A 26,766-nucleotide genomic window follows, 5' to 3' on the forward strand; every position below is an offset into this window, starting at 1 on the left:
CACATTATAAGTCTATTTTATTGGTACATTTGCTCTGGAGTTCCTGGGAAGCCAGGAGGACAGAGAGTTTCTGCAGCACTCTGTGACTGTGGAGTTTACCCTTAAGAGGCTGTGAGGGCTGGTTCTCAGGACTAGCTGTAGGCTTTTTTGCCGTATGACTTGTACAGGAGAAGTGGAGAACTCAAGTTGAGTTGTGCCTGCTCGCTCTCAAGCCGTGTTGGATTAGGAAGAGATTTCTGAAAGAGAGAGGATTTCTCAATTTAGCCAATCAGAATTCCTGGTTTTGTTACCTAAGTCCGCAGTCTATCAGCCAACCTGACACATCTTCTTTTTGCAAAGCAAGGATTAGGTCCCACGGCAGACAGCCCTTTTCGAGTTTCTATGGAACCAGGATTCTTGTCCTGGAAATGTGCCCCCATGAGGCCCCACTCTAGAACCGAGACCCCGCTCTTGGGTCTCCTTCCACATTTGGATCTGAGGGGATAATACCCTGGTGGCCTGTCCCTTGCTTACTAGGAGAGGAGGGAGGGGGAGAGGTACCAAAGAAGGCAGATTTACGCGTAAGTGATAACAGGTCCCCAGGAACAAGTCCCTTCCTGGACAGAAACAGAATTATTGCCACAGGGATGGCCCGTGGCTGGCATTTTAGTGGCTGAAAACTTAACAAATCACATTGGGAATAGCAGAGAATATTAACACCCAGCAGCCTGGTGTAGTCTCTGACACCCACGCACATAGACATGCAAGGCAGACAGAGGTTTCTTGGTGCTGTGTTTATAACTGCTCCCTGGTTCCTCTTTGAATATTTGGTGAAGGCTGGTATTGGTGGGGCTGTCAGCCTGTGAATTGTTGAGGTGCTTCTGGGGATATTCTGGGTGCAAAGGAGTAGAGGCTATGGCAGGGCAAAGGTGTTGGGCTTCCTCCCTTGGAGGACAAGTGGCTAAATTCTCCAAGGCTCTGCATGCTGGGGACCTTTGACCTTTGAGTGTTTAGAGGTCGATGAATTCCCTGACTCCTGACAATAGGGAACCTCAGACACCTTATAGCTCTCCCTTAAACGGATCTGTCTTTAGGGATATGTGCAGCCTGGGGTTTACTCTGTCCTGACCCGGAAGGTATACCTCACTGTGGTAAGCAGATTGAACAACACTGTAACAGGACTTCACAGAGGTTTGCTAGCGGCGGTGATGTACACATAAAGTATATAGTATTTCCCAAACCTACTCTAGCTTGACTATAAAGTTTTTTTTACCCTTAAGGACCATCATGAGGGGTTTATAGTCTGTAAACCATATTCTGGAGACGCTAATCTTGCCCACTGGCAAGATTTATGAGTTAATAGTAGAGCTATGGTTTTTTAACCCATGGGCTTTCTGCTTTATCCTGCTACTCAAAGTGCGGTCCATAAACCAGCATCACCTGGGAGCTCGGTACAGATGCAGTATCTCAGGCCCACACTAGACCTACCAAATCCAAATCTGCATATTAACAAGATCCCAGGTGACCTGCGGCACACTAAAAACACACTAAAACCTGAGATACCCTGCCTTGCTCCAAGCTGCTTCCTAGGCAGTGACAATAATTGTGTTAGGTTTGCGATTGGATAGGGAAGATTTCTGGGCCCCTTGATCCTATTGGGATGTCCAGGTTTTTGGCTTCCAGGTGGCAGTAGTAACCTATAGCAGGGAGAGAGCCCAGGTCTATAAAATGATTCAGAGTTAACAGAAAATATAGTGAGTCCATGGGGAAAATATAAAGAGAGTTGTTTATTTTTTTTGTTGAACCTGGAAGATAAAGGTCCCTGGGTGGGTAAGCATGGACAAAATTAGAAGGAATTTTAGGCAGATTTATGCCAAGGGCTGTGGTGTGTTAGGGGTGGCGGTGGAATGATGCTCTAAGCCCCGCCACCCCCATCCTCTGTGATGGGAGGCTGGGAGAGGAGCTCAAAAGACATCTTTTTTTTGTAGCTGAATGTGAGAAGTCTCTGCCAGATCAGATGTTCAACTTTAAAACAAATGGAGGAAAAACGATCAAATGCAATCAACTAGAAAAATCCACTTTTCCTATTTCATAAAAAGCAAGAGCCCATGTGATAATCCCTCCCTTGGCACATGTTAGAGATTTCTTTATCGTCTCTTTGCTTGCGGCCAGTTCTGCCACGCCCAGCGGGGGTCTGGGCTACAGTGACTTCATTTGCAGCGGGTCAGCATGCCAGTTCCGAGCCAGTGCATCTGGAGCCGAATTCTAGCAGTTTTTCAGGGAGAAGGGCATGCCTGTTTCTGGATGAGAAGAAGGGAAAAGGGAGAAGGGAGGAGAACGGAGACCGCATCACCCCTCCCCTCTCCAGGCACAGAGGAGCGCATCTCCCAGAGTGGACGGTGGAGAGGGGCTGGGTCTGTACCTCTCTTGAGACAGAGCTCAGAGCTCGTTCAGTGCCGGGTCATGACTTCCCTGCTATATCCCTGCTACATCCCAGAGATAAACACAGCACCTGGCATTTACCCTAGAGATGCTCAGTAAATATTTATTGAATGAACTTTAACAAAATCAAACCATTGAGGTAATAGAAAGCTCATGACATAGGCAGTCAGGAGATACAGGCTCTAGGACTAAATGCTCTGTGACCCTGGACAATCTGTTCATCTCTCTGAACCTTGGTTTATGAAGTGGTGATTGTGGTGCTTACCTCCCTGAGTTGTGGGGAGGACTCAGTGAGATCTCCTGTGAACAGCATGGAACCAATATGAAAGGGGTTCCTTTCCCCCTATGTGTTGTTATCCCTACAACTACCCCAATTCATACTTAACCATATGGGGAATGAAACAAAAGTGAAGAATAAAATGTCTTCACAACTTACTCAAGGGAGCTTAGACTTGAGAGCGTCATAGGAATTGAGCTGAAAGCTCAGGGTTGGGTGTGGATAACCTTGGAGTTGACCTTGACTCCTCCTCGCCTTACCCTCCACATCCAGTCCTTTGGCCAGTTGTGATTTAGCCACTCACTACCTCCACTGCCACCACAGTGACCCAGGACAAATGCAAATTTCACCTGGATTTCAGCTAACTTTCTGGCCAGTCTTCCTGCTTCCTCCCTTAAACCACTCACGTCTTTTCTCAGCTTAAAATCCAGAATGATGCTGGCCAGGCTTAAAGCTCTTCATGTCACTCTGCCCAGAAAACTTCAGTGGTTCCCTAGCTCCCTCATCTAGAAGCCAAAGTTCCCTAATGGGTTCAGACCTCCCCACCCCTTGACCTCTCTGACCTTATCTGTTTTCTCCTTGCTCACTAGGACCCAGACCTGCTGGCCTTGGTGCTCTTTGTCTATGCCAGGCATGTTATGCCTCAAGGCTTTTGCAGCTCCTATTCTCGCTGCTTGAAAATCTCTTCACCCCACTGCTCCCTTACCTCCTCTGTGCCTTTGCTCATGGTCACCTTTGTGTGAGGCTTCTCTGGCTCTATTGGAAGCTACGCATGGTTCTCTTCTCCCACCTGCTACTCCCTAAGTCTCTGTTCATACGTTCATACTTTATTTCTCTCCACAGAACTGGTGGCCATAGAGCACATGTTATCTTTTACCTAATTGTCTGAATCCTCTTCTATGAGTTAAAAGGCCTGGGATCATTTTGTTCTTTGGTATATCATCAGCTCCCAGCACACTGCCTGGCACTATGGTATAGATACTTGTTGAATGAATGAATTTCATGTAATCTTATATAATCTTATAATAGGGCTTGGGTCAGAAGTTTGGAGCCCAAAGGACTCAGGCTTATTTTGGGGACACTGCAGATTGTATCCTGAATTAGCTCCTTTAAGATGCCACTAAGTAGGGATTGGTATTGTGTTTGCTCAGCTTGTCTCAGGGGCCCCTGAGCGAAGAATCTGCCACCAGGCAGAATTATTACATTGCCCTGGCACCTGCTTCCTGAATTTCTGTTTTCTGAAAACTTGCTAATTTGCCTTATTTCCCTCTCACTCTCCATTATGACAGCCTCCTCCTTTGACCCTCCCTCTCCCCTTTCTTCCTCCGTGTCTCTGTCCATCATTTACTGAGCATCTTCTTTCTGTCTCTCTGCCCATTCCACTACCCAGCCCCCTGGACTGGGAACTAGAACAGGCGCTTATTTTACTTGGTTTTCAAAGTTCTGGCCTGGCAAGCTCCTCGTTTCTGTACATGGCAGGGTGCACCAGGAGCTCCATTCTAAGTCTAGGGGATCCACTTACTGGTTCCCTAGAAGTCTTTGCTTGGGATGGTGTTGGTCCTTGTGGGCCAAGCCAAGAATAGCTCTAAATGTTATTGGCACTCAGCAGGGGCCCTGACTCTCGTCCCGAGGGTCTCTGTAGGTATAGACGTGAACCTGCTCTCCGTGGCTTTGTGTTTGAGTCCTGACTTCGCTTACTCTTCATAGCTCTTTGTCTTGAGCAAGTTACCTTACTTCTTGGAGCTGCTCTAAGCCTCAGTCTACCTCCATATAGAAAAAGAGGGCCCTAGAAGCTACGAGGTTGCTGTGAGGACTGATGGAGATCATGTAGGCACTTGGTGGAGAGCCTCACGCGCGGGAAGCACTCACAGAATCGTTCTGTCATTATTGCCTTCATTATGTTGTTGTCATGGATAAAATCAACTTCCTGGCTTACCTTCCCTACTAGGCAGCGTGTGTGTGTGTGTGTGTGTGTGTGTGTGTGTGTGTGTGTGTGTGTGTAGGGAGATAGGTGTGGGAGAATTTACAAGTTGTCATTGTAAACTCATCAAGAAATAAATAGGAGATTTATAGCTCCAGGGCACTTAATTCTGCAGCTTTGCCCAGCATTATCTCAGTTCCAGGAACAAATACACCCCTCTAATGGATTATAATCTTTAGGTATTTGGAATGTAAAACAGCTCCTTGGGTTCCCTGTTGTGTTATGAGAAAACAATAACAGTTTAAAATGCAACCCACCGGCGGCCCTCCGGATGGTGTCAGTTCTCTTGCTATTGGCCTGTGATGTCCTTCAAAGAAAGTTAGTGGAACAAATATTCTTAACTTCCCTATAATGGCACTGGAAGAGAAAGTAGAATCTAAATGCTGGCACGGATCTTGACGATAGCAGCAGTAAAAGGTTTTATGTTAGATGGAAATATTCACTCTTTTCCCTCCATTTAACCAGTAAGATCCAGATTCACTAGCCTGACCCTCCTGGGCAGAAGAAATCGTTCTCTCTTCTGTCTTCCGTAGCCCTAGGCTCATGCCCTCTCACTGCATGTGTCTCCTTATGATATAATGCTCTTTCTGTGTCTCCACCCAGCTCTGCAAGGCAGGGAGATCCCTGAGGGCAGGGACAATGTTTAGCTAACTTTGCATCTCCAGGGCCAACACAGGGTCTAGTACTATGATGGTGGGAGGAGATGAAACCTGCTGGTTGACTTCCTACCAGGTTCTTGGACACTTGGCCCCTGGTATGTTCTTCCTCCTCATCACAGTCCTGCTGGGGGAGGGGTGGGGGCTGTCTTTTCTACACAGCAGCAGACTCAGAGATCTTGCGCAACCGGTTAGTTATTTTAATGACAGATGGTAGAGTCAGGCTTTGAACTCAGTTCTGTTAGTCTTTAGAGCCTGAGCTTACCTGCTTGCTTGCTTTCTCCCTGTTTTTTGTTTTTTTTTTTTTTTTTAAATCCCCCTTCAAGTGGAGTGTAATGGTCAAGAGCAAGGACTTGGGCCAGACTGCTGGCTTCAAATCTCAGCCTACCCAATATCAGCTGCATGACTTAGGGCATGTTAGCTAGCTTTGGTTTCAATTTCCCATTTATAAAGTTGAACAGCAGTAGTACTTCCCTCTAGGATTGTGGTGTGAGTTCAATGAGATAATATACATAAAGCCCTTAGAACAGTGTCCAGGAGTATGTAAATACTTGCTGTTACTATTCTAATTTTCCTTCTTTCTGTTCCAAGTCATATTGCATGTGCTCTTCATAGCTGCTTATGCTATTCTTCCCGTACCCCACAGGTATGGCTCTGGTGTTGAGTGGATGGATTAGGAGGATGGCTGAGTGCATCTGGCAAGCGCCTGGGTTCTCCTCCCAGGTGGATCTACCAGGTAGATTTGGATACACACTTGTGTGAATTTTCACCTGGCACCCTTTCTCTCTCCTGGCTTCAGAGGGCTACTGAGAACCAAGACCTAACCTCCAGGAGGTCATGGTTGAATATGAGATCATTCTTGACATATAGCCATAATGTGACTCTCTAAAACATGTCCCGTGAATTGAAGTTACATCCTCAAATTGACACCCCCTCTCCCATAACAGTGTAACAAGAGGCAGTATAACATAGTGGGCTCAGCAAGGACTCTGGAACCAGACTGGCTGGGTTTGAATCTCAGCTCTGCCATTTGGTAACTGCGTGACCTTAAGGCAACTTATTTAGGCGATCTTTGAACCTTGGTTTTTTAATCTGTAAAATGGAGATAATAATATGCCTTATAGGGTATTATTGGGGCTTCCCTGGTGGCTCAGACGGTAAGGAATCTGCCTGCAATGTGGGAGACCTGGGTTCGATCCCTGGGTTGGGAAGATCCCCTGGAGGATGAAATGGCAACTCACTCCAGTATTCTTGCCTGGAGAATTCCCATGGACAGAGGAGCCTGGTGGGCTACAGTCCATGAAGTCACAAAGAGCTGGACACGACTGAGTGACTAAACATGCATGCACAGGGTATTATTATTGTGAGGATTAAATTAATTAATGCCTATAAAACACTGAATCAGTGCCCGGCATATTGTAAGTGCTCAGTAGGCATCAGTTGTTGTTGTTATTGTTGTTGTCATTACAGGAGCTGAACTTGGTAAACTTACTGTATGAACAAGTGACCAAGCAGAGAAGAAACTGTCTAGAGGTCAGGGCTCCCTGCCCATGAGGGAGAGAAGGTGGAATGAAGAAAATGCAATTCCTTCTCCTGCAGTCACACGTCTGATATGTCTCTTCTTTTAAAGGGAGGGGCAGGGAGGTGGGGGCAGAGAGAGAGATGTGGGGAGCATTGTTCTGCTGTGTGGAAAGATGGTGCCTCTGGCCAGGGTTCTCCCGACATCCGCCCCAGACCTGGTTCTCTGCTCTATCACAACAGAGAGCATGACGGGAATACTCCCTGCTCTCAGAGTTGGTGTGAAATGCAAAGTTACTCTTGTTTCAAGTTATTTTTTAAACTGAGGGATAACTGACATTTTAGTTTCAGGTGTACAATGTAATGATTCAGTATTTGTCTATGTTTCAAAAGGATCACCTCAATCTGTCCGGTTAACATCCATCATCATACAGAGTTAGAGTTTTTTTTCAAGTTATTCTTGCACAAAGTATTAACTTACTGACTTTTTAAAATTTTACTTTTGTAGCATAGAATTGCTTTATAATTTTGTGTTAGTTTCTGCTGTACAATGAAGTTAATCAGCTATATGTGTATATATATATATATATATATATACACATATACTCTTAGACCTCCCTTCCAGCCTCCCTCCCCATCACACCCATCTAGGCCATCACAGAACGCTGAGCTGAGCTCCCTATCCTATACCACAGGTTCCCACTAGCTATCTGTTTTACACATGCTGGTGTATTTATGTCAAAACTAATCTCCTAACTCATCCCACCTTATCCTTCCACCACTGTGTCTACATCCATTCTCTATGTCTATGTTTCTCTTCCTGCCCTGGAACTAGGATAGTGAACATGTGGTACATACACACAATGAAATATTACTCAGCCATAAAAAAGGAATGAAATTGGGTCAGTTGTAGAAATGTGGATGGACCTAGAGTCTGTCATACAAAGTGAAGTAAGTCAGAAAGAGAAAAACAAATATTGTATATTAATGCATGTACATGGGATCTAAAAGAATGATACTCTGACTTTTAAATGACTTAAGACTAATGAGTGTCCTGACCCAGGCAGAAGACCTGAGCTATGGAAAATCTAGCTTATTTTCACGTGCTTATCCAGGGTGACCTGTGTTTCATTATTCTCCCCTGGTCTGTCTCTGAGGGTGAGGAGGCCCAGGGACCGTGGAGGGGCCTACAGTAGATGCTGATTGAGTAGGCCTCAGGTGTAAGCAGAGGCAGCGTGGTGGGGTGGCCTGGCTTCCTCTTCCCAGCCTTGTATGGCTCACCAGGAAGGGAGGGAAGAACTATGATTTACTGTATCCATGGGAACTGTATTTCCATGTCACAGATGAGGAAACTGAGTTTCTGGGTGGGGGTTAATTAATTAATCTTAATTCAGGATAACTCAGCTAGTGAGCACTAGCTGGATTAAACCTGGACCTGTTGATGCCAAAGCCACACCCTCTCCACTGTATCCCCTTCTGCTTTCCTACACTGAGATGCTCACCAGTGTCCCTGCAGTATAGATAAGAATGAGAGTTATTACAGGTAACTTTCTATCAGGGCAATCAGTTAAGTAACTAACTCTGTCGTTCTTACTGGACCAAATGGAAACATAGCTGGGCAAAATCAAACTAATTTTACCATGAGAAAAGTAATAATAATGATTCTAAAATACACCATGCTTTATTGAGGATATCAGGGCTTCCTTGGTGGCTTAGACGGTAAAGAATCTGCCCGCAATGCAAGAGCCCCAGGTTTGAGCCCTAGGTTGGGAAGACCCCCTGGAGAAGGGAATGTCAACCCACTCCAATATTCTTGCCTGGAAAATTCCACGGACAGAGGAACCTGGTGGGCTATAATCAATGGGGTTGGACACGACTGAGCCACTAACACAACACACACAGCAGCATCCTAGTCTCCACTGTGTTCCATGGCTGGTGGTTTGCAGGATCTAATGCCCGAGACCAGCTAAGTTTCAGGGAGCTGCTTGTGTTGGCAGAAAAGATGTGTAGCTAGCATGAAATCTAGGTTGCCACCTGATTTTATGTTCTGGAATGATGGTTCTCGCCCACAAAGAATGGTACACAGAAGCAAGCGTGCTTAGAGTAGCCCTTGCAGGCTACCAGCCTAGACTCAGGTCATTGACAATGATTTGAAACGTATTTGTTAAGCATCAACCATGTTCCAGTCATTCTTCTTGGGGCTGTGTTGGGGATTATATCATCTGGATTTCCATTGTATCCTGAGAGTGTTTGGCAGGATGAAGAGTACAAACCAAGACTGGCTTCGGGAAGAGGGTGCAAACAATATTTAAATTGTCAGGCTTCCAAGGTTTAGAAAGTTGACTCTCAAATTTCGAGGTTGGAACACATTATCTGAGACATTTGTTAAAAATGCTGATGTCTAGACTCCACCTTCAAAGTGTCTGAAGTGAGACTAGCCTGAGTATCTGCATGTAACAGGCATGTCTGGTGATTCTGATGTGGGTGGTTCATGGACTGATTTGAGAACATGTGGCTCAATGTCTGATGACAGTGAGCATCAAACCCTTAGGGGGCTGAACTTCTGAGGTGGGACAGGGATATTCTAGCAAGAATAATTCTTGGTGCTGAGAGCAGTCAGCACTAATGGTCACAGGGCTGCAGTGTGGTCAGTTGTCACTGGACTCCAGGACTGGGCTTCAGTCCAGTCTAGAGTGTCATAGAATAGACATAGACATAGAATAGTCTAGGGTGACCTTGAATAGAAAGGAAGAGCCAGGGCAGAAAGCTGGGCAAGCTGGCTGGTCACATGCTGAAGTTAAATTAGGATGTTTCTGCTCAAAGCTCATAGGGGCCAGTAGGGGCCAAATTCAACTCTGGCATGTTGAACATGAGTGTTAGATCAATGGACACCAGTGGAGAAGGCCTCACCGTGGAGCTCAGGGCGAGAGGCTGAAAGAACGGGGTTTGAGATAAAAGTGGAGTGGAAGGTCCCAGCTGGAGGAGGGTATACTACGTCTGACTTGAAACCCATCCGTGGCTTTCCCTCTCAACTAGTACAAGCCACTCACTCTTCAGCTCTGATTTTACTACCCCAGAGACTGGCTTCCTTGACCTCTCACCCTTTTATTTCAAAAAACCGTTCTGGCCCTTATCACGTTTGTGGATATTATTTTAGTTATATTATTTGTATATTTATCACTCTCCCCCACTTGCCTGTAAATGCCGTAAAGGAATGATTGTGTCTGCCTCGCTCGTCCATCGCTTCTCCAGCACCCTGGGAGAGGCACCGTGCTGTCAGTGGTTCCTTGTTCAATGAGGGAAGGATGAAGGAGGGAAGAGCCGGTTCTTGGAGAATCAGTAGGGCTTTTTTGGTCGAAGACAATCAGGATGTCATAAAAGATACGGGTAACAACAGGAAGGAACTGATACATGACACCTGTGGGATACTTTGGGTGAAGCTGTTGGTTGGAGCACAGGGCTCCCTTGGGGTGCAGAGTGGAAGACTTAGTCAGCCAAGTGGACTGAGACCAGCACAGGGGGCTTGACTTTTGAGCTTAGGCAAGTCCTTAGGCAGTGGGGAGCCCCTAGAGCAGGGGAGTGATAAACACAGTGAAAAGCTTTGGATGGAGGAAGAGGAAGAAGCCACGGGTAGGAAAAGCAGGCAGAGGGTGTTGCAGCCAGCAGCCCAGGCAGGGGGCAATTGAGTCCTGAACCTGAGCAGTGACAGTGGAAGTAGAGAGGGAGAAACAGATGCGGGAGACATTGGGAAGGAAGAAATGACAGACTTTGGTGGCTGATTGGATGTGGGGGCGAGGGAGTTTCGCAGCCATTCAAGGGAAAAGTGCCATCTCCCTCCTCCTGCTAACTTCAGCTCAATGGTAGGAGTGTATCAGTGACAAAGAGCTGGCATGTTCCGAGTCTGGGAGCATCTGTAGAAAGTAATGAAGTACAGGCAGCTGAATGTGAATGGGAAAAAATTTGTGTCATCAAGTCGTCCTATTGCAAAATGCAGAAGGAAACGAGCATTTATTTGGAAAAAAAAAAAAATCTACTGGGAATATGGTGCCCCATCTCTTCCAGTGGCTGAATTGCTCTGAAGGAATTTGCTCCCACCCCACCTGGCTGTGGCTTTGGCTGTGTGTCCTTGAAAAGAGGATTCAAATAATGGTGGGAAGCAGTCCCAGGAGACGTTCTTTGAGCTCTTTTGGTCATTAGATCAGTCTGAACTTCAGCCGTGTCTGAGATGGGACATGCTGTCCTGCTAAAATATATAGGCTTTCAGGGGAATTTAAAAAATGGACCCATTAGAGCTGGTGTTGGCCAGTGGCACAGCAGGGTCCCCCTAACTGTATGAAACTGCAAGTCACTTGACCGCTTTGGGCCTCAGTCCCCTTTTGTTGTTTAGTTGCTCAGTCGTGTCCGACTCTTTGCGACTCCACAGACGGCAGCACACCAGGCCTCCCTGTCCTTCACTATCTTCCAGAGCTTACTCAAACTCATGTCCATTTAGTCGATGATGCCATCCAACCATCTCATCCTCTGTCGCCCCCTCCTTTCCAATGAGTCCGTCTCCTTACTTGTAAATGTAAGGGTCTGGAAGAGACAGAAACTCCATTGCTTCTCTATGGGCTAACCTGCGATTCTGTGACCCAAGAGCACCTGTTGAGAGTGGCTTCAACTGGGGAGGAATTTTATAGATTTTTAGGTGCCCAGTATCTAGAGTCAAAACTTTGGGGGCACATCTCTTTCTTTCCCACTGAACCCCAATATTAAGCAGTGTTTTCTTCCTGCCCATCTGTGCCTATCAGTTAAACAGAACCGCTCACTGACAGAGTGCCTTCTTTTTAGGCTGAGCATTTTTCATCTTCATTTTCCACTGGGTGATATGTAGGATTTAGGTAACTTTGATACAAGTTTACATTCATTGGTGTCATTGCTGTTTCTCTGGTGGCTAGTAGAGCATCATGGTTAAGCCAAGGAGACAGGTATGTTAACAAGCATGAAACCAGGATCTGAACCCAGGAAGCGTAGCTCTGAGACCACAGTCCTTTATGCTAGTGCCTTTTTATTAGTCTGCTCAAGCTGCCATAATAAAATATCACAAATGGGTTGGCTTTAAAAACAAATGTATTTCTCTCAGTTCTGGAGGCTGAAAGTCCAAGATTAAGGATCTGGCAGGTTTGGTTTCTCCTGAGGCCTCTCTGCGTGGCTTGCAGATGTCTGTTTCCTCACATGGTCCTTCCTTGGTGTGTGAGCATCCCTGGGTCTCTCTCCCTCTTCTTATAAGGACACTAGTTTTATTGGACTAGGGCCCCACCCTTATGAACTCATTTAAGCTCATAATTAATTGCCTCCTTAATTACCTCCTTAAAGGTCCTGTCTTCAAATAACCCCGAAACATTGGGGGTTAAGGCTTCAATATATGAATTTGGGGCAGCACAATTTAGCCCATAACAACCTTCCTCATGAATTTGTTGAGAGGATGAAATGAGCTTGAATGTGAAAAACATACTTAGGACATCAGTGCCTTCAGTTCAGTTCAGTCGCTCAGTCGTGTCTGACTCTTTGTGACCCCATGAATTGCAGCATGCCAGGCCTCCCTGTCCATCGCCGACTCCCGGAGTCTACACAAACCCATGTCCATCGAGTCAGTGATGCCATCCAACCATCTCATCCTCTGTCGTCACCTTCTCCTCCTGCCCCGAATCCTACCCAGCATTAGGGTCTTTTCCAATGAGTCAACTCTTCTCATGAGGTGGCCAAAGTATTGGCGTTTCAGCTTCAACATCAGTCCTTCCAATGAACATCCAGGACTGATCTCCTTTAGGATGGACTGGTTGGATCTCCTTGCAGTCCAAGGGACTCTCAAGAGTCTTCTCCAACACCACAGTTCAAAAGCATCAATTCTTCGGTGCTCAGCTTTCTTCACTGTAGAACTCTCACATCCATACATGACCACTGGAAAAACCATAGCCTTGACTAGACGGACCTTTGTTGGCAAAGGAATGTCTCTGCTTTTAAATATGCTGTCTAGGTTGGTCATAACTTTCCTTCCAAGGAGTAAGCATCTTTTAATTTCATGGCTGCAGTCATCATCTGCAGTGATTTTGGAGCCCAAAAAAATAAAGTCTGTCACTGTTTCCCCATCTATTTGCCATGAAGTGATGAGATGAGAAGCCATGATCTTGGTTTTCTGAATGTTGAGCTTTAAGCTCACTTTTCCACTCTCTTCTTTCACTTTCATCAAGAGACTCTTTAGTTCTTCTTCATTTTCTGCCATAAGGATGGTGTCATCTGCATATCTGAGGTTATTGATATTTCTCCCGGCAATCTTGATTCCAGCTTGTGCTTCCTCCAGCCCAGTGTTTCTCATGATGTACTCTGCATATAAGTTAAATAAGCAGGGTGACAGTATACAGCCTTGATGTACTCCTTTCCCTATTTGGAACCAGACTGTTGTTCCTTATCCAGTTCTAACTGTTGCTTCCTGACCTGCAAACAGATTTCTCAAGAGGCAGGTCAGGTGGTCTGGTATTCCCATCTCTTCAAGAATTTTCCACAGTTTATTGTGATCCACACAGTCAAAGGCTTTGGCATAGTCAATCAAGCAGAAATAGATGTTTTTCTGGAACTCCGTTGCTTTTTTGATGATCCAGTGGATGTTGGCAATTTGATCTCTTGTTCCTTTTCTAAAACCAGGTTGAACATCTGGAAGTTGAAAATCTGGAAGTTCAAGGTTTACATACTGTTGAAGCCTGGCTTGGAGAATTTTGAGCATTACTTGACTAACATGTGAGATGAGTACAACTGTGCAGTAGTTTGAGCATTCTTTGGCATTGCCTTTCGTTGGGATTGGAATGAAAACTGACCTTTTCCAGTCCTATGGTAACTGCTGAGTTTTCCAAATTTTCTGGCATATTGAGTGCAGCACTTTCACAGCATCATGTTTTAGGATTTGATTGTTTTGGGAAAGACTAGAGAATAAATAGATAAACTATACATAAAAAGAATATTCCAGTATTTTGGCCTGAAGTGAAATTGCTCAGTCGTGTTCGACTCTTTGTGATCCCATGGGCTTTAGCTTACCAGGCTCCTCCATCCATGGAACTTTCCAGGCAGTAGTACTGGAGTGGGTTGCCATTTCTTTCTCCAGAGGATCTTTCTGACCCAGGGATCAAACCCACTTCTCCCACATTTCAGGCAGATGCTTTACCCTCTACGCCACCTGGGAAGCCCCAAATAAAAGTGAAAGTCTCTCAGTCCTGTTTGACTTTTTGCGACTCCATGAACTACAGTCCATGGAGTCCTCCAGGCCAGAATACTGGAGTGGGTAGATTTTCCCTTCTCCAGCAGATCTTCCCAACCCAGGAATCGAACCAGGGTCTCCTGCATTGCAGGCGGATTCTTTACTAACTGAGCTATCAGGGAAGCCCCCATAGTTCTTTATAAAATACGATGTTGAATTGCAAAGTTGCTGAAGTGTTAGGGATGGGAGTAAATAAGGAGAAACCACACTTCGGTTGAAAAGGGAGCCTGTCTTCCTGCTTAATTCTTGCCAATCTCAACTTCTGCCCCAGGAGGTAGGACTTTGCCCGTGGACCTCTCACCCCACCTGAGTTCAGCCTCCAAGTGGATTGATGACTCACCTGGAATCAAATCAAAGACAAATCATCTGTCTGATGGCATGTATTGCTGCAGCCCAAGAGGCACTTCCCCCACTGAGCTGGACGCTGTAGATACTGATGCTGCCTTCAGTCATATTGTGCTTTTGCAGGACTTTTGGGCAATGGTTTATGATTTTTATCTCCTAAGTCCTGCCTGCCTTTTTACCTCTTCTGATTTTTTCTTAGTGGAACATTGAGTCTCAACATGACCCTCAGTGGAGTGGCTGCACATTTGACAGATACAGTCTCAGAAGCCTCCTGCTTTTACTTCTCCCACAGAAGATATCCTGTGATGTCTTAGGATGGTGTGTCCCTGATCTTGTAAATGCAGACAGGGACCAGCTACTTTGTGTCAGATCCCTTTCCATGAGGCCTGATCTGCTAGTTCTTTTCTGCTGACTTATTTGCTTTGGGTCATTTTGTCTCCTGAATCATGACTGGTTCTGGTACACACCCTCATTTGACTCTTAATACCCCTATTCCAACAGTCGGCAAACTGCTTCAGTTAGAAAGTTTTTGGTCTCAAAGAATGGAAGACTCAACCTAAATTGGCTAAAATGAAAAGGAGGACTCTATTTGCTTTGTAACTAAATGGCCTGGGTAGGGTTTGAATTAGGACTCAAATGAATCTTTGATGTTGGTCCTGTTATCAAGCAGGCTCTCCCCTTGGGTCTGAAGATGGTTGTGAACATCTCCCTGATAGTGTCTTCATTCACATCCATGAGAAAGAGAAACTTGGCTTTTTTGGTTTCAACCAAAAGTTGTCTTATTGGCCCTTGATTGGCCTGATTTTTTTTTTTTTTTTTTTTATTAATGTGGCTGCATTGGATGTTAGTTGCAGGCTCTCCAGGCTGTGCTTTGCAGGTTTAGCTGCTCCCTGGCATGTAAGATCTTAGTGGGATCTTACTTCCCTGACTAGGGATTGAACCTTCGTCCTCCGCAATGCCAGGCAGACTCTCAACCACTAGACCACCAGGGAAGTCCCCCGGCCTGATATTTTTTAAGTGCTATTTTAGTCAGTTGAGGCTGCTATAACATAGTACTTAGACCGAGTAGCTTCTAAGGCACAGAAATTTATTTATCACAGTTCTGGGGACTGGAAGTCTGAAATCCAGGTACCAGCATGATCAGGTTTTGGTGGGAGCTCTCTGTTGGGTTGCATCCTCACATGGCAGAAAGAGCTAGTTAGATCTCTGGTCTCTTCTTATAAAGAAGCTAATCCTGTTCATGAGGACTCCATTCTCATGACCCAATGAACTCCAAGGAGTCCTACCTCCAAATAAAATTGGGATTAGATTTCAACATATGAATTTGGGGGATGGGTCACATTTATTCCATAATACGTACCTTTTCCTCAACCAATCACTGTGGCCAGGACAGAGGGGCAACACAGAATAGCTTGGACCAGTCAGGACTCAGTCCTCTTGCTGGGGGGTGGGAGCAGTTTCAGCTAAACTGGCAAGAAAAGTCAGGGTGATGTTAGGAAAAGCAAAATGGGAACAGGTGTCCCCTAGAGCAAGCAGTTTGACCTTTGCCTCAAAATTCTTCCTTTGTCTTCAAAACTGATACAGCATTCGATCGGGTTTCACTGAAAGACGCTTTGTGCATTGTTTCTCTTCCTATCTTGAAAGTCCTTCTAATCACCGCTTCTCCACCTCTTTTCTCCTTCTTGGGAGTATGGCCTCAGAGATGTTGTGCCATGTGACTCCATCACAGGTTACTGCAATAGCTTAGATATTTTAAATGCAAAAAGATACTTCTTCTGCAACAGAAAGGTGATAATCATGGTAGAAACTCTACAGGTTAATAGTGATAGATGCGTTGAAAGTGGCAAAATCATCTATGTTTGCCTTGGAGATATTCTTATTGATTTTCCTTGGCTTGATATTTGTGACATTTGTCACAATTTATATCTCTTAACTTTTAGCTTTATCCCTATAGAAGATTTCTTAGAATTATTGGACTTAAAGAAAACTTGGTAATGAGCTAGTCCAAGACTCTCATTTTTCTTGATAGAAAATAGACTCGAATAGGTTATGTGACCTGCCCAAGGTCACATAGCAATATCTGTAATTCAGGGTCCTAGTACTTACTTCACTGCTTTCATTGTCCTTGTGGACAGAGAGGTAGTGGGGAGTGTCCAGCAAGTGGAAGTAGATACCACAGCTAAGTGTTCTGAGCCCCATGGGCTATATGTGGCCTGACTTTCTTACGGTGGTTACTAAGGCTCTCATTACAGATTTAGAGCCATTCTGTCTCTTTTAAAAGAAAATACATAATTTTATTATTAAAATTGATAAAGGTAAGCACCGTATTTTTCTAGCAAATTAGAAATATAAGCCAAAAGTACAATCGCACATTTTCTTGCTGTTCATTCATTATAATTTACGGCTAAATGAATTCTAGCCATGTTTCCATATTCTGACTAAAATTTTGGTTTCTAACTTACATTACCATATGTAAACTAGATAGCCAACGGGAATTTGCTGTATGTCTCAGGGAACTCAAACAGGGGCTCTGTATCAACCTAGAGAGGTGGGATGGGGAGGTAGAGGGGAGGGAGGTTCAAAAGGGAGGGGACATACGTATACCCACGGCTGATTCATGCTGAGGTTTGACAGAAAACAACAAAATTCTGTAAAGCAATGATCCTTCATTAAAAAATAAATTTTATAAAAAAGAAAACACACACAAAATTTTGTTTCCTACATTACCCTTAGATATCTTTTTTTGAGATTTATAAAATTCTTTGGGGCTTTCTTTGACTTATGACATTCAGTCATTCATTCAACAATTGTTTGGTGAGGTTCCTTAAACTAGGAAGTCATTCATATAAGTGTTTTTGTTATCAGTTTGCTAAAACATCCCTAGGGACATGAATTTTCTTTTTCTTTGAACCCCCAGGCTTCTATTACATGTGACCATGGCTATCACAGTAGTGATAACATACGTAATATGCATATGCGTGTGTTATGTATATGTGTATATACCACAGGCCAGAATACTGGAGTGGGTAGCCTTTTCCTTCTCCAGGGGATCTTCCCAACCCAGGGATCGAACCCAGGTCTCCCACATTGCAGGCGGATTCATTACCAGCTGAGCGACAAGAGAAGCCCAAGAATACTGGAGTGGGTAGCCTATCCCTTCTCCAGCAGATCTTCCTGACCCAGAAATCAAACTGGGGTCTCCTGCATTGCAGCAAGATTCTTTACCAACTGAGCTACTAGGGAAGCCCACAACCTTCAGTAAGTATTATTATTATGCATATTTTATATATGGGAAGACAGAAATCCAGAGAGATTACTTACCTAAGTTCACACATCTGGTAAGTGGTGGAGATGGAGTTTGAACACAGGCAATCTGGCTCCAGGGTCCAGGCTCTAAATATCTAGAGAAACTCTGTACAGAGTCAGTGGGGGCTGCACAATGAACTGCCTTTTGAATGATTTTTCTCTAATAAGAAGAGGGCAGTTTTCTACTTTCTTTTAAAGAATAAGACCAACCCTGCTATTTCCAGCTTACTCTGGGGAGACTGCTAAAATAACTTAATAAACGGTTGTTTCCAACTTCTGAGTATAGAAGCCTGTGAGCTTCATTTTTTTCTTCTGTCTTTCTTTTTAAAGTGCTTGCTTCTCTTAAAAGGACTGTGTCAACAGTTTTTGAATACATCTCCATCCAGATATGGATCCAGCTTATTCTCTCACAGAGCCACTTTTATCTGGCTATCTGAGAAATATTTCTCTGTCTGGTTCATTCTAATCTTTTACTCTTCAAGGCAGGCCACATGGAATCACAGAAAGCACTGGACTGAGAACTGAGGCACCAGCTTTGTGACCTGAGGCACATCTCTTGTCTGCTCTTTGGTTTTCTTATTGGTTTAAAATGGTTTCAATTAGTTGATTTTGCAGTAAGGAGGAAGTCGAGAGTAGAATGGGGGAACAACTTGAAGTTCTGACATGTGTCATGGTCTAATTCTTTCTTTCTTCTAAACTTAAAAACAGATGAATAAACAGCTCCTTTCATTCCCCATTTGCTTCCTTTCAGGCTGAGGACTAAAGTTCTTCTTTGAATGACCTTTAGAAAAATAATGACATTGTTATTAACAATATGTAATTATTCATAACATTATTAACCACTAATTTATACACAAAGACATGAGCAATTAGACTAAGGAGTTCCTGACTTTGTTTCAAGAATGGGGGAGAAGCATGATTTACCCAGTGGAAGGAGGAATGTGGAGAGCAAGCATGAGCTGGACCAGGAGTTCTGACGAATGGGGCAGGGTGTGAGTCTATTTTCTGTTCAATGTGTGACTCGGGAAATATAACTTCATCTGTGGGTCACAGGTTAGCCTACTCTGTTATATAAAAGTAAATGAGATGATGGACTAACACCATTTGCATTCCTTGGCAAAGAGCTACTTAAAATAGTCAATACAAGATAAAATATACAGTCATTAATATAGGCCCTACTGAGGGACCACTAATTTGGAATTTGTCATAACTCAGGCAAAAGCTGGACTTCAGAGGGACTCTTTCATCTTCTTAAGGGAATAAACTGTCTGCAGGCACTGTAGAAGCACTTTAATTTGCTGAAAGTAAAAGCAATAATGCAAAAAATTTTCTTGACTACTCAAGATTTTTACTTGGCAATACATTGTTACTTTAGGTCTAGCTATATTTTTTCTTAAAATATAAAAGAAGCGAAAAAGTGAATCTTAAAAGTGAAAAAGATTGTTTAAAAATATTTCATAATTCAGACTTTTTAAATGAATTCAGATGGCTCTCTTTATTTACATACTTCAGTGTGTTCTTGCTGTACTACCGTCCCAGTAGGAAAACCCATGCTGATACCATGTTAGGATCCACTTATGGGTCAGTTGGAAGAATGAGGACCTTCTTGAAGTCAGTGACATTTGTTTCCTCTACACTTAGGAAACATTTTGGCATGGTGTATGAAGTTTGTCCTCAGTAGATGAAAGAGTTGCTGAATTACTCATCTCAACTGCCTGTGTTATGAGATGACATGCATAGTCAGCCCATCATGAAGCATGGCATGTATTGAAGTGTTCAGTAGATGGTGGCTTTATTTGTTAGAAGGCAGACTGTAGGGTGATTAAGGGCACAGGACTTGGAGTCTGGCGCTTTAAGATTGGAATTCCAGTTGGGCAACTCACTTCTCTCAGTTTCTCCTCTGTGTGATGGTGGTAACAACAATACCTACTCCGTGGGGTTGCTGTGAGGATTAAATCAGATACTGTAGGTCAGGGGTCTGACTGACTCAGGGTCTGGCACATACTCAGTCCTCAATAAATGAGTTAACATTATTTTAGGTTTTGTTGCCAATGTGAGTGTTTGTCTCACAGCCCTCAATAGATTCCAATTCTTCTGAACAATCCAAGTCTCACCAACACAGGATATGCCCCTCAGTGTTCCCAGGCCAGACTTGGGAATGTCTGGAGTCACAAAACTTAATGCTGAATCACCCCCTCACCGTAGACGATGCTGGCTAACACTGTTCTAAGGTCATTTGTGTGATTTGCGGTCCATGGAAGACAGAGAGAAAGGAGCTTTAACTGTTAACTTTCAAACACCAGGTGGCCCAGTTGTCTTCAGAAACCATGACGTACATTTTGCAAAAGGCTGTGCCAGGGCCTTTTGCTTGTTCTTGCCCTCTGTATCCCTTCTAGATTTTTGTCTCTGCCCCATCTCCTTATCATAAAGAGCACCCATTAACTTGTAGGGAGATTGAGTCCTCTTCTGATTACTAACATGGTTTTGAGCAAAGAGACTGTGACTCTTTGCTCATGCTGCTGATGGGGAAAGCACTCTATTCCACCCTGGGAACGAGTTATAGATCTGCTATTGATCACCCACATTTTCCCTTCCACATTAGGCAGTCAGCTAGGTGAGCACCACTCCCCATCTGATTGGTGTTTAACGTTGGTATCACACTTTGTGTTTTTAAAAAGCTTCAAAAATCAATTCCTCATTAACCTGATTGGAACAGAAGTTATGCCTCCTCTGCTATGTTTTGAAAAGGACATAGATTACTGCAGGTGCTCAATAAACATGAAGCATTTAATCCTCACCGTTCCTCCCATCCAAATAGGTCACTAGAACTCATTTTCTTGGGGATGAGAATCTTCGCTTCTAGACCATTGTTGCTTTCTGTAAATCTCAAACTTTCCAAAATTTGACAACTCTCATACAGATGATGTAAAACGTGCCTCGTGGTCACCTGGTTCACAAGGTAGTGGGGCTCATTTTGCTCTTGGCAAGCTCACTAGTAATTTCTGAAACGAAGGCTATTGAGCCATTGAGTTACTTGGAGTTAACGTGCGTGCATTACCTGTAGTTCAGCAGCATCTCACCTGAAGGAGAAGCTTATATTAAGGTGGACAGGATCATAGGAAGTTAGAGGTCATCCATCATACTGCTGCCAGTCTGTTAAGACCATTCACTCACACACACACACACACACACACACACACACACGATGACACAGACATGCCCTATCTTGTCTTCCAGATGGAATAACATTTTGAACTTTGGAATATTGTCCTCCATAAGGAACTATGATGTTCGTTTTATTTCTTTGAAGTTTCCAATAATGGGATCTCTCAGGATGGAACCTCTCAGAAATTTTAACTGCAGAATAAAGATGTGCTTTCTAAGGCCCACTTAACTTCACATTCCAGGATGTCTGGCTCTAGGTGAGTGATCACACCATCGTGATTATCTGGGTCGTGAAGATCTTTTTTGTACAGTTCTTCTGTGTATTCTTGCCACCTCTTCTTAATATCTTCTGCTTCTGTTAGGTCCATACCATTTCTGTCCTTTATCGAGCCTATCTTTGCATGAAATGTTCCTTTGGTATCTCTAATTTTCTTGAAGAGGTCTCTAGTCTTTCCCAATCTGTTGTTTTCCTCTATTTGTTTGCACTGATCGCTGAGGAAGGCTTTCTTATCTCTCCTTGCTATTCTTTGGAACTCTGCATTCAGATGAGAATATCATTCCTTTTCTCCTTTGCTTTTCGCTTCTCTTCTCTTCCCAGCTATCTGTAAGGCCTCCTCAGACAGCCATTTTGCTTTTTTGCATTTCTTTTCCATGGGGATTTTCTTGATCCCTGTCTCCTGTACAATGTCACGAACCTCTGTCCATAGTTCATCAGGCACTCTGTCTATCAGGTCTAGTCCCTTAAATCTATTTGTCACTTCCACTGTATACTCATAAGGGATCTGATCTAGGTCATACCTGAATGGTCTAGTGGTTTTCCCTACTTTCTTCAATTTAAGTCTGAATTTGGCAATAAGCAGTCACCTAGAGCCAGACATCCTGGAATGTGAAGTTAAGTGGGCCTTAGAAAGCATCACTACGAACAAAGCTAGTGGAGGTGATGGAATTCCAGTTGAGCTATTTCAAATCCTCAAAGGTGATGCTGTGAAAGTGCTGCACTCGATATGCCAGCAAATCTGGAAAACTCAGCAGTGGCCACAGGACTGGAAAAGGTCAGTTTTCATCCCAATCCCAAAGAAAGGCAATGCCAAAGAATGCTCAAACTACCGCACAATTGCACTCATCTCACACGCTAGTAAAGTAATGCTCAAAATTCTCCAAGCCAGGCTTCAGCAATACGTGAACCGTGAACTTCCAGATGTTCAAGCTGGTTTTAGAAAAGGCAGAGGAACCAGAGATCAAATTGCCAATATCCGCTGGATCATCGAAAAAGCAAGAGAGTTCCAGAAAAACATCTATTTCTGCTTTATTGACTATGCCAAAGCCTTTGACTGTGTGCATCACAATAAACTGTGGAAAATTCTGAAAGAGATGGGAATACCAGACCATCTGACCTGTCTCTTGAGAAACCTGTATGCAGGTCAGGAACAACAGTTAGAACTGGACATGGAACAACAGACTGGTTCCAAATAGGAAAAGGAGTCCGTCAAGGCTGTATATTGTCACCCTGCTTATTTAACTTATATGCAGAGTACATCATGAGAAACGCTGGGCTGGAAGAAACACAAGCTGGAATCAAGATTGCCGGGAGAAATATCAATAACCTCAGATATGCAGATGACACCACCCTTATGGTGGAGAGTGAAGAAGAACTAAAGAGCCTCTTGATGAAGGTGAAGGAAGAGAGTGAAAAAGTTGGCTTAAAGCTCAACGTTCAGAAAACCAAGATCATGGCATCTGGTCCCATCACTCCATGGGAATTAGATGGGTAAACAGTGGAAACAGTGTCAGACTTTACTTTTTTGGGCTCCAAAATCACTGCTGATGGTGACTGCAGCCATGAAATTAAAAGATGCTTACTCCTTGGAAGGAAGGTTATGACCAACCTAGATAGCATATTTAAAAGCAGAGACGTTACTTTGCCAACAAAAGTCCGTCTAATCAAGGCTATGGTTTTTCCAGTGGTCATGTATGGATGTGAGAGTTGGACGGTGAAGAAAGCTGAGCGCCGCAGAATTGATGCTTTTGAACTGTGGTGTTGGAGAAGACTCTTGAGCGTCCCTTGGACTGCAAGGAGATCCAATCAATCCATCCTAAAAGAGATCAATCCTGGATGTTCATTGGAAGGTCTGATGTTGAAGCTGAAGCTCCAATACTTTGGCCACCTCATGCGAAGGGTTGACTCATTGGAAAAGACCCTAATGCTGGGTAGGATTGGGGGCGGGAGGAGAAGGGGACGACAGAGGATGAGATGGTTGGATGGCATCACCGACTTGATGAACATGGGTTTGGGTAGACTCCAGGAGTTGGTGATGGACAGAGAGGCCTGGCGTGCTGCAATTCATGGGGTCGCAGAGAGTCGGACACGACTGAGCAACTGAACTGAACTGAACTGAAAGATGTGCTTGTGCGGGAGTCTTCCGGGGTCCTGCTCAGTCATATTTTCTGGCCCCCAATCTCCACTTCTCAGGAGTAGGTCAAGAGGGTGACTGAGCTGGTGATAAGACCCAATCTGGAGGGGGGAAGATACATCTGGATAAGATGACTGCTTCAGGCTTAACTTCTGCATGGAAATGCAAAAAGCCGTGCTGCTAAGGCATTTTCCGGCTGCCTCTGTGGTGCAGCCTAAGCAGCATGTAATACGGAATAAGTGCTGTTTGGTTTCAGAAAGAACACTGATGAATGTCTGGCCGTTAAGGTCAGACCCTGGAGAAGGAAACAGCACAGTGCTCTTAAGCAGCTGGCTTAGAATTTAGCGTTAGACAGGGACACTCGCTTACTTTTGGGGTAATGTAGTTTGGACAAAGCTTGACTTCAGCAAATGATATGTTACAGTAAAATATTACAATTTATTTTAAGCCATTTTTTTTCTTTGCCTGCCACCTGGGTCTACCCACCTGTTTGAAAAGAGTCAAGAGAGGCTATACATTCTTTACCTTAGGAGCCCAAGAATATTCTAGATTTTGATAATGACATCATTTCACGATGTAATGGTTTGCATATGAGGTTTTGGAGAACTGTCTGAATGATAATTAAGCAGACAATACCCATGTGAGCTTAGAGTTTCTTTTTTATAAAGCAGATGGAAGAAGGAAGGGGCAGGTAAGAATGATCAGACTAGTCAGCGGCTCTGGATGTATAGCGATGACTGAGGACCATGACAGCTAGACCTCTCTCTAAACATCACAGCATAACTTGCCGTGGGCTGGATATTTGTATCCTTCCCAAAATTGTATGTTGAAGTCCTACCCCTGACCCCATTGTGACGGTAGCAGTAGGTAGGGCTTTTGGGAAGTGGTTAGATCATGAGGATAGAGCCCATGTGAATGGGATTAGTGCCCTTATTAAAAACAAAAATTAGAGCTTTCTTTCTCAGCCACGTGAGAACACAATGAGAAGACAGCCACCTACAAACCACAAAGTGGGCTGTCACCAGCCACTGAATCTGCCAGCACCTTCATCTTGGACTTCCCAGACTCTAGGGCAGTGAGAAATCAATGTGTATGCCACCCAGGCTTATGGTATTCTGTTATAGCAGCCTGAACAGACTAAGACATAACAGACTAAGACATCACTCAGCTTTGTGCAGTTCTTTTTGATCATCCTTTTCCTATACTCTCTTGTATGGGACTGTCATATATTTCATGATAAAGCTGGAGAATTTTTTTTTTTTTTACCAAAGAACTCATATCTAGAGCCCTTCTTCTACCCACATGGAACAGGCATTCACACTGGGTCATTGTATGGAATTAAAATTCCTCGAACCTTGTGTTCTGTTCGGGGCCGAGTCTTTTGGAGCTCAGTAATTGATTTTCTGGGCTTTCCTGGTAATTCAGCAGTAAAGAATCTGCCTGCCCAGTGCAAGAGACATGGGTTGGATCCCTGGGTCAGGAAGATCCCTTGGAGAAGGAAATGGCAACCCAATGCCATATTCTTGCCTAGAAAATTCCATGGACAGAGGGACCTGCTGGGCTACAGTCTGTGGGATCCCAAAAGAGTTGGACACAACTTAGAGGCTAAACAACAACAATAACAACAACAATTGACTTTCTTACAGTGACTATGCAGTCACACCTTTGCTCACACTACATCTGGCTTAAATGCTATTATTTCTCTCTTATTCTACTCAGATATTTTACATTTATGAAATTGTAGTCTCAGGTCTCATATTCTTTGTAAAGTCAGGCCCATGGCCTATATCACCCTTACATTTGTCGCTTATCATATCCCAAGACACTTCTTGTGCTGTTGTTTTATATTACCTAATTATAAGACAGGGTGATTAACACAAACTTCTTAGGTATACAGGAAGGATTGAATTAATTTCTGTGAAAGTGATGATTGTAATCTGTTAAACTCAAAACATTTTTTGAAGTATTCCGTTTTTAATGAGTAGGGCAGCTCCCCAGTGATGATCAGAAATTACCAAAGGCAGAAATCCCCTTTTACACTTAGTCTCCTCCAGGGTCTACTACTGTGTCTCAGAAGAACATACGCTCAAAAACTGTTGGTTGGTTGGTTGATTTTTTCCCATATTTAAAGTTCTGCCATCTGCTGAACTATTACCAGGCAAATCCCAGAATGCTTTCGTGGTTTTTAGACAGACAGGGAGCCCACTGAAGTGTGGATGAGTTCTTTCTAAAAGGTTAGATGTTGATTGACTGATTAGCTCCTTGGCAAGGAAAGTATTTCTCTCTCACATCATTATGGATGCACAGTTGTACCTTTCAGGAGTCTGTTTTTGAGAGGTATGGAACAGTTTAAAGTTGTTTCACAGTAGGAAGGCTTTTATTACCATGGAAGACATTTAGTGGTTTCAAGGCTCCATCACACTGTCTTGATACCCAGGCCAGCTGGAAAGGGAGCACCCATAGATTCCCCTATGACACTCCTCATCTATGCAAGCTGCCCAGAGTGGGTACCTTCCCCTTCTTCACCAGGAGTTAGTTACGTGGGGAGAAGGGGGAATTTTATAGGGCAATTTCTCTCTACATCTGTGTCTCCCCCCCTGCCCTTTTTTTTTGTAAAGTCAGGTTATCGAGGTATAGTTTACATACAGTATGACTGCATATCCCGTTTTAGGGCTTACCTTATCAGCTAAAGTATGAGCTGTGATAGACCAGGTGGTTCCTATATCCCTTCTCCCTAGTCAGTTCTCTCTGCCATATAGTTTTCTGTGGAATCTCAGGCTTTTGTGAATTTTTAAAGAATATTCATTTCTTTATTTATTTGACTGCCTTGGGCCTTCATTGTGGCATGCAGGATCTTCGTGTCCCTGACATTGCGAGGTGGATTCATAACCACTGGGCCACCAGGAAGTCCCTGTGAAGTTTTTATTGATGAAAAATAATTAAGTTGACAATATGTCAATCATTCCTCTTCTTCCTCCTCAGGTTCCCCACTGACTCCACAGCTGACCCAAGCTGTTTTAAGGTCACGTCAGATGGGACAGAGGTACCCCTAAATTCAAACTTGCCAAAAACATGTAGGGCATTCTACAACTCTGGGGTATGGTCCTTTTCTTGGTTCCATTCCCCTTAAGACTTTTTCTTGTTGTTACTGAGTGTTCTTGGTGATTCCACATTAGAATGATTGGAGGAGATGATCTAATGAATTGAGTAAATGCGAGGTAACAAGAGAGAGAAACTTTGATTCCTGTAAGAAAAGGTGATTGCTGGAAATTTGAAGAGCTCATCTCAGGCATCCAAGTGCTCCAATTTCTTTATTGCAAGAACCTTACCTCTCTTGCCAGTGTGGTCAAGTCAGGCCCTACCTCACTGCCTTTCCTCTGTCATCCCATTTGGTGGTC

The 26,766-nt window shown here is 44.0% G+C and overlaps 1 long non-coding RNA gene across 1 annotated transcript; it reads right to left on the reverse strand.

The window, feature by feature from the left end:
* Positions 1–26,766, reverse strand: LOC145513644 (uncharacterized). Its single transcript, XR_014059613.1, has 3 exons — positions 26,698–26,766; positions 17,808–18,573; positions 1–236 (listed from the first exon to the last, which is right to left on the reverse strand). It is a non-coding gene; the product is annotated as an uncharacterized LOC145513644 (long non-coding RNA).

This window comes from Giraffa tippelskirchi, chromosome 7 (assembly GCF_054371585.1).
Source record: "Giraffa tippelskirchi isolate mGirTip1 chromosome 7, T2T-mGirTip1v1.2.pri, whole genome shotgun sequence".
Classification (NCBI taxonomy): Eukaryota; Metazoa; Chordata; class Mammalia; order Artiodactyla; family Giraffidae; genus Giraffa; species Giraffa tippelskirchi.